At 41.2% G+C, this 19,573-nt stretch overlaps 1 long non-coding RNA gene across 2 annotated transcripts in view; it reads left to right on the top strand.

Moving 5' to 3' along the window:
* The first annotated feature begins 11,591 nt into the window (after window positions 1-11,591).
* LOC309342537 overlaps window positions 11,592-19,573 on the top strand; it is a 41,431-nt gene continuing 33,449 nt past the window's right edge. For both annotated transcript variants that reach the window (XR_014156888.1, XR_014156889.1), the window contains exons 1-2: window positions 11,592-11,834; window positions 12,018-12,073. This is a non-coding gene — a long non-coding RNA (uncharacterized lncRNA). The remainder of the gene's footprint in view (window positions 11,835-12,017; window positions 12,074-19,573) is intronic.

Here is a 19,573-nt window from a genome sequence, read left to right as displayed (position 1 = left end):
ATGGTTGTAAGAGTTGTATTTATCCTGAAATTAAGTCAGCCACCAGCCTAGCCCCCCTGCCAGACAGAAGACGCCATCCGGGCAGTCTTGATATATAGTTGTCAGGCATTTTGTTTAGAAACATTAAATGAAGGAAATCTTTCAATGTTGATGTGAAACTCAAGATCCTTGACATCTGTTGAACATAAAAATGTAAGATTAAACATTTGTTTTATAAGGCAATAGGGCAAGGAGGGCAAGAGGTGAGCTGGTAATTAAGATTCCATGTAAGATATATTATTACTTATATGTCATATATATAGCTCTTTGTCTCCCTTATAAGGGCAAGGAAGTGGGTGTATCTTTTGTGGGTGTATCTTTTGTGATTGGCTCTAGCAAACAGCCAATAGGAATTTCAACCAGGCTGATTGGACAGAGGCAGCCACAGGAGGAGCAAAGGGGGCTGGATTAAGGGAATATAAATGCTGGCCAGAATGGCAGGAGGCCAGGCCAGAGCTTGGTAACCATGTACCACTGAGCCTCTTATTTATTTGTCTGACAAATAAATTACTATTTTAATTTCTCTATTGCTGCGTTGAATATTTCATTCCAGCTAAGCGTTAACCACAAGCAGGGTGCTACACTTTGACGTGCTTTCGAACTGCTAGGTTGGCAGGAGCAGGGACCGAGCAACGGGAGCTCACTCCGTCATGGGGATTCGAACTGCCGACCTTCTGATTGGCAAGTCCTAGGCTCTGTGGTTTAACCCACCAGATCCTTCCATTCCTAGACCTAGGCATATATAAGTCCAAGCAAATCACATTCAGGCATCCCCCAAATAGGGTTTCAAAGAAGTGCTGTAGGGCAGAAGTGACAAGCCCAGTGGGGCAAAGCCACAGCACTAGCCTCTGGGCAATAGCACTGCTGGTTGCTTACCAGGAAGGGAGAGATTAGAGCAAACTCAGGGCTATTTGGGCACAGTGGCAAAAGTACCAGATTGGCTCCACTAGTGCACCACAGCCTTGTCCCTCCCCCTTTTAATAAGCATCAGTAATGTCATGCCAGGAGGCTAATGCTGAGACTTCTACCTCACTAGGGAAGCCAATTCTGGCTGTGGGAAGTGATGCAAGCAAGACAGAAACACAGTCTCTGGCTATCCTCTTTCTACACAACACACACACATTAGACCAGGCGTAGGCAAACTCGGCCCTCTAGATGTTTTGGGACTACAATTCCCATCATCCCTGACCACTGGTCCTGTTAGCTAGGCAGTGTTTCCCAACCTTGGGCCTCCAGCTATTTTTGGACTACAACTCCCATCATCCCTAGCTAGCAAGACCACTGAGCTAGGGATCATGGGAGTTGTAGTCCAAAAACATCTGGAGGGCCGAGTTTGCCTATGCCTGCATTAGACACAAGGAAGGAAGTGGAACCACACTCCAAATGCCTTTGCTCCTGCTGCCCCTGTCCTCTTCTTAGTTTGCTATGTGACTTTCTCCCTCCCATCTTCTGCTTTCCCCACAACTTCCCACAGCCTCACATTTTGACATCCTTTTGCTTCCAGCAGCTCACATCATCACTTTATCCACGAAGGTTCTGGGGAAAGTTCTTTTTTGTCATTTCGTAGTCTGACGCGGGTGAAATTAGTATTAAGCCCTATCTTCCTACTCCCTCCCCTTTTTCTTCTTTAAGCATCCCCACCTGACGCATAATTCAGACAAAGTGTCAACCCACAAGCGTGCAGACTTTTAAAATGGAAATTAAAAGTTACCCCTTTTGATTAACCTTTGTGTCGTGGATTTGGAAATTAATAATAATAATTACACTCGCTTCCATGTTAAGAGAGCAATAACTCGTTTTACAGCATTTGGGTGCCTGGAGCTCCGTTGTTTACTTACAATGGAAGTTATTTATGCCTGATATTCTCTCAGGCCACTTTAATATTTTACAGGTACACCTACATGAGTAAATGAGACAATACAGTCAATAGAGAACAAAAGCCAGCCCATTATATCAACTACACTCCTACCTGCTAGCTGTTCTGTGCCTTTGACACTCAAGACTTTAAATAGAAGGGTGACATTTAGGCTAAATGTACTCTGATTTGGGGAATAAATAAAGCAAACCCTTTATTTCCAAACATCTTTATTTCCCTCCACTTCGGTTTATATTCAATTTCCTTTGCACTTGAATGCAAAACTTCCCAGTTAAGCAAAGTTGTCAGAGCCAAATTATAGGAAAGTCCCTACAAAAATTAGAATCAAATGAAGAGTTCTTTGGCACAATCTGTCCAACACAGAAAAAGGTGACCTCTTGTCCAGGGATGGATCATTTCTTAGTACTTCATAGGCTGTATTAGAACTTTTGTGAGTCAGAGGACCACCTCTAAATTGCACATTTCAGAAGCACATAATTTAATCTTCTCACAAGCGTGGATCATGCTGGCAATGTGCATCCAATTCTGTCAGAAAATTAGAAAGGTTACTGACTTTGGGCGTTATGCAATTAAGCAGGTCCACTAGCACAAAGGCTGCACTATGGAAATTCCCTGCCCTCTCTCCTCATGTACCACCCTGCAGCCCCTAAATATATTCTGTGGGGTTTCCCCAAACTCCCAAAGCAGATTTAGGTATCACATGGAGAGAGGAAGGGCAGGGAAGTTTCACTGTGCAGCTATAAGTCCTTGCACTAGGAGAACGTATTTGTCTCTGCTTTAATTTTGCATGCTTAATCCACTCTGAAGGACCTTCTATACCGGAAAAGTCATACGTTTTATCTGCTCATCATTTTCTTAACATTTCTGTGGATTTGGCAGGTGTCAGGTTGCATTTGATGGACGCATTGACTTAGGTGCTCTGCTCATAAAACTTTCTCATCAGTGGAAAAGGGAAGTGACTTTCACAGGTCTCCTTTTCCCTCTGCAGACCCTTTATTGCTCAGAAAGTTGCTCTGTAGGCTTGGGAGACTCTCTGGAGCAGCATGGTCCAGGGAGCAGCACAGAGCAGAGCAGAAAATGCTTCCCAGGCCCTCCATAGTCCTGTCTCCACTAGATTCCAGTTCCCTCAGCAAGAGGATGGTGGTCTTGTGTTCACAAAGAGCTGGTTGGGATCCATGCCATTGCACTTATGCATTCTAAAACTGTTATCCTACAAATGTGAAAAAATGTCAAATGCTTGCCTTTAAACAGGAGCATGACCTGGTCACACCATTAGCCCTCCTAGCCTATAACTGTCTACTCTGACTGGCAGTGACTGTATGGGAAAATGCCATTCGGATGTTGCTGGACTATAATTCCCATCACCCTGACAATTGGCCATGTGGTTGGGGCTGATGGAAGTTCAAGTCCAACAACATGTCTGTAGGGCCAGGAGTCAGGAGAACTGTTGATAGGGCACATTTTTGCTGACACAGCTGCAGAGCAGTGAACATCAGGCACATCCACTTCTGATTTCCCTTGTCCTCCTGGTCAGTTGTAGTACATTTGCAACCTGGAATAGGTTCACACAGAGAGTCTGGAGTACAGTGCCGAGAGAGTTTAGAACTCTTTCATTACAGTTTTCCTTTTAGCAAATAATCCATCAAGTGTAGTATGTCAGTTGTGGTGAAACCCAAGCATTCTCTTTTCATTAACCCTTCTTAGTGCTCCCATGGCTGCAGTTAAACTTTTGTAAAGTGAAAGTTCTCATTACTACCAAGAGGAAGAAACACTTAAGACACATAACCTTTTTAGGTGCTACAATAATCTTAATCATACCATCTCACATAGCCCCCTTTACTATTGCGTTTACTATCTGTTCTAAAGCTAGAAATTGGCTCAGGGCATGCTGCTGTCCTTTAATCTTTATTAGGAAGTAATGTAATAGGGAAAATAATGAGGTGCTGCCTGACTTCGTGTCCTACACAAACAAATGGCTACATCTCATCTCCTTTGGCCTGTACACAAAGTCTCAGACACAGTTTCTTATGGTACAATCTGAGTTGATAAAACACAGCGGAGATACTTGGGGGGAAATTATGTAACTAGAAAACCATGCAAAAAAGTTTTTGGAGTTTTTTTTAAGAACTGGATGTTAAATCTGAACTTTGTTCATTAGCCAAATGTGTAGGAGGCATCCTGCACAGAATAGTAATGGTGAATTGTATCTTAGGAGTAAGAAGACTCTGACAATCGCTGCTATAATAAAACAAAACTTTATTAGCTTCCTTCAGGATCAGCAAGCATTATGAAAGCTTTAGATATATATTCCCTATCTAGTTTTCTGCTTCACAGATTGAAATGTTCCAGAGGTGTTCTAGCATTCTAATTCTGATTACCAAATGCTGCTTTGAGGCCCAGCAAAGTGCACAAAACATGCTACTTTGTGTACAGTGTGCCTTTAGGTTGCCAGCATTGTGAGGTAAATTTAAGAGCCAAGACAAAGGCCCCATCTGCACTATATGTTTAAAGTAGTAGTATACCACTTTAAGGGGACACGGGTGGCGCTGTGGGTTAAACCACAGAGCCTATGACTTGTCGATCAGAAGGTTGGTCGTTTGAATCCCTGTGACGGGGTGAGCTCCCGTTGTTTGGTCCCAGCTCCTGCCAACCTAGTAGTTCGAAAGCATGTCAAAGTGCAAGTAGATAAATAGGTACCGCTGCAGCGGGAAGGTAAATGGCATTTCCGTGTGCTGCTCTGGTTCGCCAGAAGTGGCTTAGTCATGCTGGCCACATGACCCGGAAGCTGTCTGCGGACAAACGCCGGCTCCCTCGGTCAATAAAGCGAGATGAGCGCCGCAACCCCAGAGTCGGTCACGACTGGACCTAATGGTCAGGGGTCCCTTTACCTTTACCTTTATACCACTTTAAATAGTCATAGTGTTCCCCAAAGAATACCAAAGAATACCAGGAACCGTAGTTTGTTAAGAGTGCTGAGAGTTCTTAGGAGACCCCTATTTCCAGGGCTACCTTTTCCAGAATGGTTTAACAGTCAAGCCCTCTTCCCAGAGCTCTGGAAATAGTAGCTCTTTGGGGAAATAGGGGATTTATGTTGTCAACCTCCTTACAGGAGCATTGCTATTATAAGGAAGAATGACCAAAGTCCATCTGGAGGACTGCCATACTAAACCACTTAGTAAATTAGCTGCCCCATCTGTTTGTGTTCCTCAGACTTAAGCCACTTCTTAGGCTGATCTATTACAGAATGTGGGTGGCTCGGTGCTCAGCCACAAATCCTCAAGATTTTGAATGGTATCCATCTTTGTACATTGAGAGTGCACAGGCAGCTACTGGGAAGAGGAGGGCAGGGGAAAGTTCCATAGAAAAGCAGAACCTCGTTATAGTCATATTCAATTACAGTGGTACTTCAGGTTAAGAACTTAATTCGTTCTGGAGGTCTGTTCTTAACTGATACTGTTCTTTAGCTAATGGGGCCACTTTAGCTAATGGGGCCTCCTGCTGCTGCCGCATGATTTCTGTTCTCATCCTGAAGCAAAGTTCTTAACCTGAGGTACTATTTCTGAGATAGCGGAATCTGTAACCTGAAGCATCTGTAGCCCGAGGTACCACTGTACCTGGAAAACAGTGGGTGGAGCACAAACCTGGGAGTGTCTACGTTATTTGTCACATGTTGAAAAAGCTTTTTTCCTGGTCTAGTGTCTTTTCATTTTTTTTAAGTCCATCATCATGGAATAGGCAACACCTATTTCCCATCTTAGCTGAGGTGTGAACAAGGTGAGAATTTTATTCACCCTAGTAGTATCTGTATGCTACAGCTGAGAGAGCACACAGATAATTAAAAAATATGTGCTGTTTGACAATAAACAGGCTTTCAAATCTCTGGAGCTTTTTTCTCTCGGCTTCCATGTGCACTCAATTTATTCAGAATTAATATATGTTAGTAATCTTGGGAGGGATAGAAAATGGTTACTCAGTTCCCCATCTAGCCTTGCAGAGTATTCTCCTTCTTCAATTTACAGGTGAGGAGGATTTTTTAAACCCTTTTATAAAGTCCCAGTTATTCCCCATTCACATAGTCTGAAGAACAAAAATAAGCCATATGGGATGGTAGCTCAGGCACTTGACAGCCTTTTAGCAGTTCTTTATTTTCCACAACCACACCAGAAATTCCCAGCCGTACAATCTGGAACAAGGCTGTTTCTGTCTCTTTCAAGTCTGACCTATCAAAGAGCCAATTACTTGGGAGCACATAATAACTGAAAAATAAGTAGCATGTCAAGCAAATAACGAATTCTAAAAATAATTTGGGCAATAGGTCTTGTCTTGGTAGTTTGTTTAAATGACAGATAAACACACACACAAATGGATTCTGAGCTATGACAATGAAATGAATTACCATGCTACAACTGAATGTTCTCTTTGTGTGTGTTTTCATTTTTTAGAAAAGTACACTGCTAACTGCAACTTAGCATTTTCCCCTTTAGTTCCATGTATGTGTGCTAGAAACTCTTTTTTCCTATTAATTGAGTAGGTGCAAGTTAAATGAAACCCTCCCCGATTTCTCTGAAATTTTGGGGAGTTGCTACTTTGCTTGGTTATGCAGATGAAGTGGCCACAAGGCTATTGCTTCCTGGACACCCTGGAATACCTTGGGAGTGACACACCATCAACAATAACATCAACAACAACATCAACAATATCAGAAGACTGACTAATATCCCTCTTCCCTCTAGAAATTGTGGCTCTTTGTGGCGAATAGGGGTTTCCTAACAACTTTCAGCACCCTTAACAAACTTCAATGCGCAGAATACTTTGGCAGAAGCCATGACTGTTTAAAGTGGTATTGCAGTGCTTTAAATGTAGGGTCTGGATGTATGGCGATAGTCAAGGCAGTAGAAGCAGCACTGTGTTGCTTGAATTATAAAATTGCTATCAGCTGGTGAGTCAAGTGACATAATGCCCTTGTCTTCTCTGGACCAAATGTATTCAGAAACAAGCACAGCAGTGCAGTACATGAAGTGCTGCTTTATTCATGAATAAAGTTACTAGAAAGGAGACATAACAATTTGGCACACATCACAAAGCATACTTCCAAGAAGGTACTACCTCTTCAAAATTTCTTACAACAAAGCCTGACAGTCAAACACTAATGGCCTGAAGATAACAGCCGGTTCTCAGTGGCTTCTGTGAGGTATGCCTTGAAAAATAGCTGCTGCTGCCTGGCATAGTTTATCATCTATAAAAGATGTGAGTTGTTATGGCTCCTTTTATTATTGTGAAGTCTGAGATTGAATTCAAGAATTATTACACTCATAGAATGTGACTGGCATAGTGTTAGAGGGTCCATTCATACTTACCTAAAATGTGAAATACCGTATGCATCTTTCTAAAGTGTATACTGATTATAGTGTGATATTATTGAGCTCAGATCATGTTTTCCCAATTGACCGCCAGAGGGCTTCTAACTGGAAATAATTAACATGCAAATATATAGTTCTGGGTGGAATCTACACACATATAAAAACTTTTCTGAAAATCCTTTTTAAAAAAAGAAGCATTTTTAAAAATGCATTGAATTTTACATAAGGCTTGCCATCTAGTGTCACATTGTATATAGCACTTAAAACACACTTAAGACGTTTTATTTGCAGCTGTATAGCTGAGTCCCTGGTTTGTCTAAAAATTACACGTGGGTAGGTGAGTAACGAAAGAACTGCCTCACATATCCATAAGGTCCTCAGCCTCAGACGTTGCTTGTGCAGTTGAGAATTACTGGTAAATTAAGATGATTTCCTACTGTGCAAGAAATTACCGGAACTCAATTCTGGTACCTCTCAGGTGGGCGCCATTGCCATTATAAGAGAACAGGGGCGGTGTTCTTGGTGAGTTCCGGCACCTCTTTTTCTAGAAAACTACCACTAATTCTATGGTTTAGTAAAAAGGCTAAGATTGCAGCATCTTCAAAAAGTGGTCAGAATCACTTCTGGCCATTTCCATTTAATATCTTGCCTTCTTCAGAGTGAACAAATAACCAGCTTGTCCCTTCCCAACCTCTGTCAACTGCATAAAAATGTCCCTACTAATTGCATTTCATTGGTTCTGCAGTATGTACAACCGTAGCCAAACTAATACAGCTTCGGGACTCTGAAAGCATCCCCAGCTGCATACATAGGGAAAGCAACTTATTCAAATTTGTCATGAATTGGGCCGTATTCCATTTTCTCAGCTTGTTTGGAGAGCCAGGAAAATATCTTTTGCATTAGCACTGCTGTGGAAAGTGCTAATGGAAACCCATTGTGTTTGTGTGAAAGGGAAGATGATCATTTTAAAATGTCATTGCACCAGGAGAGGCTTGTGTTTTTTCCCCATTGCAGGCAGGGTCATATTGAGTAAAAGTATTATTCTGTGCCCAAAGAGGGAGCTTGTTGTTTAAACTGAGGGAGAGTGGCTTGGGGATTTAGTGCCTGAAAACCAAGAAGTCTGTTAAATAATGAGGGCATCACTAATGAAGAACATTTATTGCCTTGTGGATTTCTAGTTCTGGTCTTTTATCTCCTGCAGCAATAAAACTAAAAGGCCCTTGAAGAAGTTCCATGTCCTCTTTTTTTACATACATATTTGATACAAATGTACATTTCATATCTAATTGGAGAAAACATCAACTGAGGTGTTTTCAATGGTTCGCCTTCCACATCTTCCTGTAATGTTTATGTACAAGTAATTCTATTTAGCAAAGACCCTTTCAAATTGTTAAGATTTCTGTTTGCAGGCCCTGCCTCTTTATGGCTTCCTTTTAACTGTGCTTGAAGGATTAGATATTCATAGCCTCTTGAATTTTGTTGTTTAGTCGTTTAGTCGTGTCCGACTCTTCGTGACCCCATGGACCAGAGCACGCCAGGCACGGCACTCCGGTCTTCCACTGCCTCCCGCAGTTTGGTCAGACTCATGTTTGTAGCTTCGAGAACACTGTCCAACCATCTCGTCCTCTGTTGTCCCCCTCTTCTTGTGCCCTCAATCTTTCCCAACATCAGGGTCTTTTCCAGGGAGTCTTCTCTTCTCATGAGGTGGCCAAAGTATTGGAGCCTCAGCTTCACGATCTGTCCTTCCAGTGAGCACTCAGGGCTGATTTCCTTAAGAATGGAGAGGTTTGATCTTCTTGCAGTCCATGGGGCTCTCAAGAGTCTCCTCCAGCACCATAATTCAAAAGCATCAATTCTTCGGCGATCAGCCTTCTTGATGGTCCAGCTCTCACTTCCATATATCACTACTGGGAAAACCATAGCTTTTACTATACAGACCTTTGTTGGCAAGGTGATGTCTCTGCTTTTTAAAACGCTGTCTAGGTTTGCCATCGCCTTTCTCCCAAGGAGCAGGCGTCTTTTAATTTCATGACTGTTGTCACCATCTGCAGTGATCATGGAGCCCAAGAAAGTAAAATCTCTCACTGCCTCCATTTCTTCACTCTTAATTGTCCCAATGTCAGTTTCTGTTCCATGAGAAGAGGCGGGTTATAATTACTTGTTTCCTTAGTTTTTCATTTTGCTGTTTTTATAATGCAATAGTGATATTATGCTTAAAATTAATGCAAGGAAACTAACAATTATAGCCCTCTCTGTCACGTTAAGAACAGAAAATGGCACCGGATCAACTGAGACTGTTTAAGGGACAATGCAGAGGTTACTCATTACAACCCCTCTCTGTCTGCAATCTGAAGCTTTAAGCTTCAGTTGTTCTCTGCCTGTCCAAAATGAAAATGTGGGTGTTGCAACTTTATTTTATTACACACCCAAAATAAGCACAAATCAGGTATGAAGGCAGGGAGGGAGAGATGGGAGAGCAGCACAGAAAACACTCAACAACACCAAATTGAAAATGTGCATTTTTTATAAAAACAGGGAGGAAACTGGAAATAAAAGGGTAGCGTGGAAGCAACCACTGATCACATTGCTCAATGTATTATTGGTGAGAAGGAAGATACCTAAGAGTGTCTCTTCAAAGTATTTTAACAGCACGATCCTGAACATACTTAGAATTGAGTGCTTACAGGTATGTCTACTCTACATAATCACACAAGCTGATTTAAAGAACCACACAATTAAATTCTTATTTGTTGAGTAAAGATGCAAAGGTTTTCCAGAATCAAAATTCAAAACAATATTGGTGTGCTTTCTTAAAAGTTTTTTTTTCAGATTACATCAACCACTTTATTATTCTTTGTTAAAAATGTATCGTATCTAATGTTTGACTTTGCTTTAGTGCAAAGGGCAAGGAACCTTTTTTGCCTGCTCAACTGCACCTGCCCACCTAAATTAAGATAAGGACAGCTCCCTTTGGTTTTATGTGCAATTAATTCATTCACAACCTTTTAATAAAATGGGAATTACAAATGCTACAAATGAAGTCAGCCTTCTGATATGACAGCAAATATTTGTGATAGGGAATAGTTCTAGAAACGATCTTGGAGCAGAGCTGCCACATCACCATCGTTGGTTGCTGGATGAGATATTGGCAAGTTCTCACCGTACTAACAGCACCCACTCACTGGAAATCCTAAGTGGTTGCTGTTAGAAACGGAAATAAAAGGACTGTCCTGTTCACTTTTTTCTAAGACATGTTTTTTTCAGTCAATTTCAGCTAAGATTTAAGTAACAGATAGTTAATACTTAAATGACCACTGCAAACATTTGTGAGACTAGAACTTCATCACAGAATCACAGGCTTCCTGACATTTTCTGTGGGCAAAAGAGGAAAACCAGTTTAAGACTTTCAAGAACTACTCGGGCGCTACAGTAATGGAGCAAGTTATCCAGTATATCAGCCTTCACCAACCTTGTGCCTGCCAGATGTTTTAGACCAGTGTTTCTCAAACTTGGGTCTCTAGCTGTTGTTGGACTACAATTCCCATCATCCCTAGCTATAGCAGGACCAATGGTTAGCGCTGATAGCTAGTAGAACTGCAGCAGACCTGAGTGGTGGTGGGAAGGTTAACCTTTTCTTCTCTGGTACAGTCCTGAGTCAACTCTGAAGGTCAGATTTGTTTTCCACTGGGGAAATTGGAGCCAACCCACACCTTCAGAGGAGGGGTTTCCTCACAACCACAGCAGCGGAGGAAATGGTTGAATTCTTCCTTCATGTATGATGCATTCATAACCAGTATCAGCAGCCCTTCCTTCCATAGCTGATGCTATTTGCAATTTTAAAGACCTGAACATTAAATGCAAAGACATATTTTAGCATCCTGTGCAGTTTGCCTTTCGCTTGCTTGTGCCCTCACAGGTAGGAAAGTTTGGAAGGTGGTGCCTCACGGTGACATAGTAGACTGTACAATTTAACAACTATGCAGGAGAAGACAGCACATGACAACTCCACCTAGCATCTAATACAGTAGATAGCTTGTTGTCCACAATATTTACTGTAAAGTGAGCTTTTTTGTTTTTTGTTTTTAAAAAGGAACATTACAAAAGGAAATCAAATGACCAGAACATTTTCTTGTCTGCAGCTGGGATGGCTTTGTTAATTGTTCTGTGATGAGCTGATACAAGACATGTTTTCCTTTTCTTTTCCACAACACCTGTTTGTGTCACTACAGTCACAGCACATGAGTCACAGCACAGCCGTTATTGACTTTGGTTGAAGCAGTGAGTGCTAGTGCACTTCTCTTTGTCCAAGGTTGCTAAGTTATAAAACCACAAGTTCCACAACAGGCTGGTAGATGACAATATTCTGTTGTCGTCTCTGAACAATAGACCGTACTGAGGCCTAAAGGGCTGAGGCTTGTGAAGCAAAGAGAGTTTTGAAGGCAGACCAAAAATGTACCCTGGGACTATAAAACACAGGCCAAAATTCATCACAGAGTTTTGCTGAGAAATGGTGCCATTGTTTAGAAAACCTGGACAGTTTAAACTCCCTCAGGCTGCAGGTAAGAGTATGAAACCAAAACACAGTACAGAGGGATCCATCTGTTGACACATCACACATTCCGGCTTGTTTGTTTGTTTCCCTGTGGTGCATAAAAATTAGCCTCATACATTTTATTTATTGTCTAACAAAATTCTATGTGGCAGGATTTTACTTTTTTAAAATTATCTTGCCTTGTCTCCAGGTGTGTTGCTTCTTCCTGCAGGAACATTCTGGAAGGATCTGTGTGATATCTTCAAAGTAAGTCAGTGCAACCAAATTATTTGATTTTGTTGTGATGGCATGATTACAGACAATAAACTCTAAAACTTTTTTTTACTTTTTTTTAAAGGAGAGGGCTACATTTCCTGAATCAAACCTAAAACATGAATGTAGTGTAACCTTTAAGAAAGTATGCTGATTATGTATGGAATTTTACTCAAGCAACCAAGAATTTGGGAGGAAATCTAGATAATTTAAATTTACCCTTAATCCCATGATTCACAAAGCATGATGTTGGTTCAAGATGCATGCAAAGGAAATATGAGCAGATACAGAAAACACACCTGGAAAAGAGAGAGCAAAAAATTAAAAGGGAAGCAGGCCTACAAAGAAAAAAATAATGTTTCTTTTATTTTATTTTCACTTGATTAAAGAACCAGGAAAGATATATATATAGCTAAAAAACAAACAAACAAACCCGGGGGAGGGGGAGAGAATCTATCTATCATTCTTAGACATAAACACATAAAGCTGAAGCACATAAAAATAGTATGTTAAGAAAATACAGTATATCAATTAAAATCAGCATCATCCAAGAACATAAATCCAAGCTATTAGATTAATTATGGCAGGTATAAATCACTTCATGAAAGGGAATCTTTTTGAAAGCACAGGAATATCGCTTTAAATTGCCAGAGGGAATTTCTCTCTATATTGAGAATCACATCAAGGGTACCATCAAACCCTTCGGGGAGCGAGTTCTGAAAAACAGGCATACATAATTCTTGGATATATCTTCATATAGGTTATCTGTAGCTATGAGTGCCTCCTCACCCCCAATGTAATAATAAAAAGATTGACTTTCTTTAATATTTGCTATCATGCAACCCAATGCTATGCATGTTTGCTCAGAACAAAACTCCACTTCCTAGTAAATGTGCCTCATATTATTACTTAATATATTATCTATTGGATTGCAGCATCGTTAACTCTTGGGAAGATTCACTATGATTGGTTTTGAGAAAGTATTATTTGTGCTAATATAATATTTACAGCAGATAGCAATGGCTGCAGTTCAGCAAAGCAATTTCCTCAGTTCCTGAGGCACTATGAAGCACAGACGCAGTTTGCAATGGCATGCACCGTGTCCTTTGTGTGCCAGCATGAATGCATGTGACTGGCCCACCAGGGACCATAGCTGGGAGCCAATGCTGGGAGCCAAGATGAGTAAATAAATTTCAGTGGCCCCATAGGGTGGCCACTTCATGCATCACCCCAAAATGACACTGATTTGCATAAAACCTCCATATGCTAACGCATGCATAGGCACAGATTTGGAAATAATGTATATCATTTACACAGAAATACATCTCACCATAGCACGGAAGACTGTTACCTTGTACCTGCTCGGTCTGATGTTTGTGTCTAAGTGCTAACCGTTGATAGGTGTGGGATGTGAAGCACAGAGCAGTCAAGTACAACATCCCAAGAGTGGGCATAAAAAGGGGGTGTCTGGACCAGCCAGTCGGAATTTCCTGTTTCCTCCTAGGCTGGGACAGACTTCCTCTACATGTGACCAGAGGTGGGTGTGGCCTCACCTGTGCAGGTAACAAAAGCATAGGACTGGCCACCATCTCTCTCTCTCTCTGACTACATTCATCGAAGAAGCAACATCTGCTTAGCCTAAGATGCTCTCTTGGCTTCCAGCTAAGAGGGAACAAAGGGACTATCTCTTTATGGGATAGATTCCAGGCATATTACTTTTGTAACTTAAGTCTGTCAGCATTGCCCTTGAGCCAGTGTCACCAACTGGACTCATGCACTTCAACCCCGACTGGGCTAGGCGAGCTGGGTAGCACTTCCAGAGACCACCAGGTCAAAGTGCTGTGGACTCACAGCTTAGAGTTGTGAGCACTGGATTCACTTCCACAATACAGTCGTCGCACAGCAGAGTATAGCAGAGTCTGGCAGTGTATACACGACTCGGAGAGCAGCTCTGTAGAATATCTTCTTTTATTCTATAACTACAACTATAATACAAAACTATATACAGAGCTAAATAGGTCTAAGCATAAATGAATGCTACACTGAGTGTCTGCAGCTGCTCTTAGCAGCAACCTTATCTCTACACACGATCTCTAACACTTAGTCTCTCTCTCTCTCCGACACACTGACTGACTGACTGACTTGGTGCTGGAGCTGAATAAGTAGAAAGCAGAACACTGCTCCTCCTCTCTGGAGAATCAGCAGACTCGTCAGGAGATTCTTGGATATGGGAGGGGTGAAATCTCCTCAAAGTCTGCATTCTGGGATCCATCTGTGAACAGAATGAGTGAGCGAGTAAACTCTTTTCATACTTTTATAGAAGATTGTGTCGTGTCTATTTCTTTTATGAGGGACTAAAGGGGAATTTAGGGACGCAGGTGGCGCTGTGGGTTAAACCACAGAGCCTAGGACTTGCCGATCAGAAGGTCGGCAGTTTGAATCCCTGCGATGGGGTGAGCTCCCGTTGTTCAGTCCCAGCTCCTGCCAACCTAGCAGTTCAAAAGCACAAAGTGCAAGTAGATAAATAGGTACCGCTCCAGCAGGAAGGTAAATGGCGTTTCCGTGTGCTGCTCTGGTTCGCCAGAAGCGGCTTATTCATGCTGGCCACATGACCCGGAAGCTGTCTGCGGACAAATGCCGGCTCCCTTGGCCAATAAAGCGAGATGAGCTCCGCAACCCCAGAGTCAGTCACGACTGGACCTAATGGTCAGGGGTCCCTTTACCTTTACCTTTAAGGGGGAATTTACCAGGTAACTTATTTTAGAGGCTTTAGAGAGCCTGAGCAAACACATCCGCTGTGCAAGTTTAAAAAGGGGAATGTTACTCTGCTAAATTGTAGAACTTGTTAACACAAGTTGGAAAGGATATAATCAAACAATATATCCTCTCCTGCCTCCCTGAACATTCCCACAATAAGCAACTTCAAGGAACCCTGCTCTCCTTTCTTAGGGTTCTTTATCTTCAAACAAGGCAGCAAAACCAGCTGTACCAGAGTGTGACACCTACAGGAGGCAGACCCTAGAGGATGGCGCCTGCCCTGTGTCCGCTAAGCTTTCCTGCTGTGCTCGGGTTCCATGAAGAATCCTGTGCTATTGCCAGTGTTGAAGTAAACTCAGCTGCCAAACCGTTCAGTTTCTGTACATGAAATGCAGGGAGGAGGCCATTTTGTCATTTGCCTCAGGCAGCAAAATGTATTGGGCCAGTCCTTCACAGACGACTCCTTCAAATAAAAGATTGTCTGCTGTAAAGGAGGATACATGACCCTTTGGGGATGGCGTAGGGAAGAAAAAGGGGTTGTTTAAAAATTTGGCTACGTTGATAACAATAGGTGACTTTTCCATTCATTGCCTTTCAAGATATCACAATAACAGTTGAGACACCTTTCAGTAGAAAGCTTCTTTCCAGTATTAACCAACCAGTCTTTGCATATACCTGACTGCATGGAGTGACCTTTTCAAAGTGCTTGATATGCCTAAAAGTGGGAGGCAAGAGCAAGGTAACAATCAGCATTTGAATGCCTTTTGTTATTGCCATTCTTTGATATTGACAATATGCTTTGTCTGTCAGCCTCACACCTGGGAGTTCTGCCTATGCCAATGACTAATAGTGATATAATAGCATAATAAGGGGCAAAGATTGGATCTTTCCTGGCAGATCTAAAAATGAATTTCAAAAGTCAGCTTCTCAGACATTTGTCATTTCTCTGTTTATGAATGACTCTGAAATTGAAGTTTTCTGGAAGCAGTGAAGAAAACCTGGCAAATGAGCAGTTGCCACCTTTCAAATTATGTGTTAAGTGGTTCACACTTAGATCCCATTGCTCTCTATCAAATCTCTGCAGATGAATCTTCATACATTATGTGTAATATCCTGCAAACCTGTGGTTTCCAACCATAAGGAATCTGCAGTGCATTATAATCTCTGATTCTTCCTTGATATCTCATTACGAGGAGATATCAAGACAAATGCAAAATAATAAATATCCTTGAAACCAACTGCTTTTTGTTTTGCAATCTAATCTTAAATATGGCCAAGATCAGAATATTCCTTTTTGCTGTGAGTCTTGCACCCCACCCAACCTCAATGGTGCTGCTATCAGGATTAGCTTTGGGCCCATTCCAAAGATGATGAGGTTCCCACCAGCTCTGCACTTGGCCCCAACAGTGACAGGGTAAAGCCTTCCTGCACAACTTCCTTTGCACTAAAGCAGAAGTGGGGAACCTGTGCCCCTCCAGATGTTGCTGGACTAGCACTTCCATCACCCTTGACCATTGGCCAAACCAGTGGGAGCTGAAGTCCAGTAACATCTGAAGAACTACAAGTTCCTCACACTTACTCTAAAGTGCAGCAGCAGGAGGAGAAACATGAGCTGCAGGTTTAGCCTATGACTTACTGCATGCAAAATCTATACTGTGACGCCTTCTATGCATCCCAACAGAGTTATTTAAAAATAAAACGCAGAGACATATTTTCTTCCAAGTTTTAAAAAAATCACTTTCTAGATGTACTTCACAGGGTTTATTTAAAAAAAATGGCGAGAAAACTTGCTATATCAAACAGCTGTCCGTGTGGGATTTGTGGGTTTTTATGGAGGGGGTGCATAACTTCAGTTTTTCAGTTTGAACATGAATTATAGTTAGTTTTAACTGACTCTAGTGTTGGTTTTTATGATTATGTTGTTTGATTATTAGTACTAATCACTTTCTACAAAACCCAGCAGATTTTTTTATTTTATAACGGTACAAATTAGTCATCCACGGCAGAAACACACTGCATTATATTTGATATATTTGTTTTATTTCTTTTAAACTTTGTATTCTGGCCTGGTATCTTTGTAGCTGCATGGCTATCTAGAAGAACTTTTATATATCTTTTTATTTTACTATTAAAAGATAAAAATATATATTCAAAGGCGACATCCATAAACTTTGTAAATAAAATGTGCATTTGGACACTTACAAGTTGCGCATATTGTGAGCATCTTCTGTGAAGCACCCAGTGCAGAATTCACAGGCTACATTCAAGGGGCACAGATAGCATTTACGACTACCTTCAAAAAGTTTCTTTTCTCAAGAAATCTTGTGGTATCCAGCCCTGAATATACCCATAGGTTTTACCTCTCACCTTATCTTCCTTTTGCCTTGCTGTCACTGTATGAAGTAATTTGTAATCCAAGCTGCTAGAGACAAGTACACAGATCTGCCGAAGGTAAATAAATAATTTTATATATATATATATTTATACCCCGCCCTTCCTGGTTCAGAAAACTGAGCTCAGGGCAACTAACAACAAATTTTAAACACTTAATTGATGCAACAATCAATTCATCAATTTATCTCATATCTCTTTGCTTGTATCTGTGATATAATCTTATACAGACATGTGAGAGTAGAAACAACCACTGTGGCACACTTATCAGGTGGAAATATCTCCTGAGTTCCCTCTCAGACCATCCGGCTAGCAGTTTCTCCATTGACTGGTACAAAGCTGCCAATGTCATACACAGCACCTGTCCTGTCCTGTTTCACTTTGTCAGCAAAGCGGATCAGGTTGCTTCTGGCATTTTCACAGTTACTGAGCCATCATTACTGGAAAACTTTGAAGGTTATTAACTAAGCAATCTGAAGGCGGCAGGGGATGTGGCAGGGCAGGAACCAAGTTGTAGTACATCTGCCATATCCAGCACCCTGCTGGGATCTTGCTGGCACTGCAGGTGGAACAGGACAAGAACAATCCTCTGTCCTTTTCCGGTTTGTTTTGTTTTTACAGTTTTTTCTCGCACAGGGAAATTAAATTGGATAAACTCACATGGTCAAACAGAGCCATTCAAATCCGCATTATTATTACAAAATGGTGACAGATGTGATGACAGTGCCATATCCGAGTGCAGTATCTCAAAGTTCAAAACGGAGGAAAATGGAATGAAAAATACTAGGAAGGATGCTGAGAAGATGTGGCCATTTTTAGCTTCAGCAGATGTAACTTCAGCTTTTCAAAGGTTGAGAAGCAAACTTGGATAGCCATCTTTGCTGCTTCATGACATTGACGATCAGGATGGCAAAACTGTAACTGTCTAGGTGAAACCCTGACAATTGGATAATCCAAGTTGGATATCTGTGATATGTATAGCAAGTTCAGGGATGGACAATTCTGTTAATTTCAGTTTCTCTCAGCTTCACGTTTTTCCAATCTTAAATTCAGTTCCCCACACTCCTACATCAGTCTGTAAGTTTTTTAAGTCCCCATGAAATTTTATCCGCATTTTAGTGCCTATTTCTCCTCATATCCAAAGTTTTGTATGTTATTTTTGCATTTTTGTATATTATTTTCACTAATATATGCATTTTGCGCACATTTTTTGGTTGGAAAGCTGCATGACAAAATTCAGAGATGGGCAAATTTCAGAGAGCAGCTGTGTATGTTTCAGATGTTGGTTTGGGGAATTGCACATTAGGTAAATCTGCGAATGTGAATCAATTCAAACTTCTCCTCCATCCCTAGCAAGTAGCATCAACTGCCACTTAGTGGTCTGGACATTAATACTGACTTTTTGTAGAATGCAGCAGCCTGAGATTTGCAATAAAAATAAACAAGATATAGTGCGACATTGCTACGATTTTTTTTTTAACTTGGGGACCTTTTTTTCTCTGGGAAATTCATGATCTTCTTTTCTGTTTGTAAAGCTAATGATATCTTACTCCTCAGAGGATGGAAGACTTACGTTAAACTCTATTTCAAAACATTGCCTAATCTTGGGGCACAATCTAGGACAGAGTTTGGTTCATGCTCAGGTCCCTTAAACACTTTAGACACAGAATATCTTGCTTGCTGACGTAGAATAAAACATGTTAACAAGCTATCTGTTTTTCATGTTAACAAGCTATCTGAGAGTCAGGGCAAGTTCTGTTCTTTGTACTGCAAATCTCAGCCGTTATAAAACCTAGGCTGTATTTCTTAATCATAGCATGCCAGTGGCTTATATCCTCACTATAGTATAAATTCCATTCATGCAAACATACAGCCAATATGAAGGCAGTGCTTCGTGTCCCTAGAAGTCCTGAGAAATGTTCTACCAATGCAACCTTTCTTTTACTTAACAAAGTATGTTTCTAGTGCTTACCGTGAGTAATCACTTGTGGTTTTGACTATGATTTCGTAACCCTCATGAGAATGAACATTCAAAAATGACAACAGCCCAGCTTCCAGTCATTGCAGGAAGCTAGGCTATAATGAAGAAAACTACAGCATTTGAAAGAGAGAGAAAATGGTGTAAAGATACTAAAAAGATAATGTGTGAGAGTGAGATAAAAGCACTAGATATGAGGATCATCCAGTAAAATCAGTGGGCAATAGGTACATACATGTGTGAGAAAGATTATCAACAATATCAAAATACTATTGCTGATGGTCCTCTTTGCAGACATCTTTAGAAAATCGCAGCGAATGTTTTGAGCTGCTACGGCAAAGGTGGCAACCTCGTTTGTAATGGTTTTA

Source organism: Podarcis erhardii, assembly GCF_964252035.2.
Source record: "Podarcis erhardii genome assembly, chromosome: 5".
Classification (NCBI taxonomy): Eukaryota; Metazoa; Chordata; class Lepidosauria; order Squamata; family Lacertidae; genus Podarcis; species Podarcis erhardii.
This window is presented reverse-complemented; position numbering and strand designations above follow the sequence as displayed.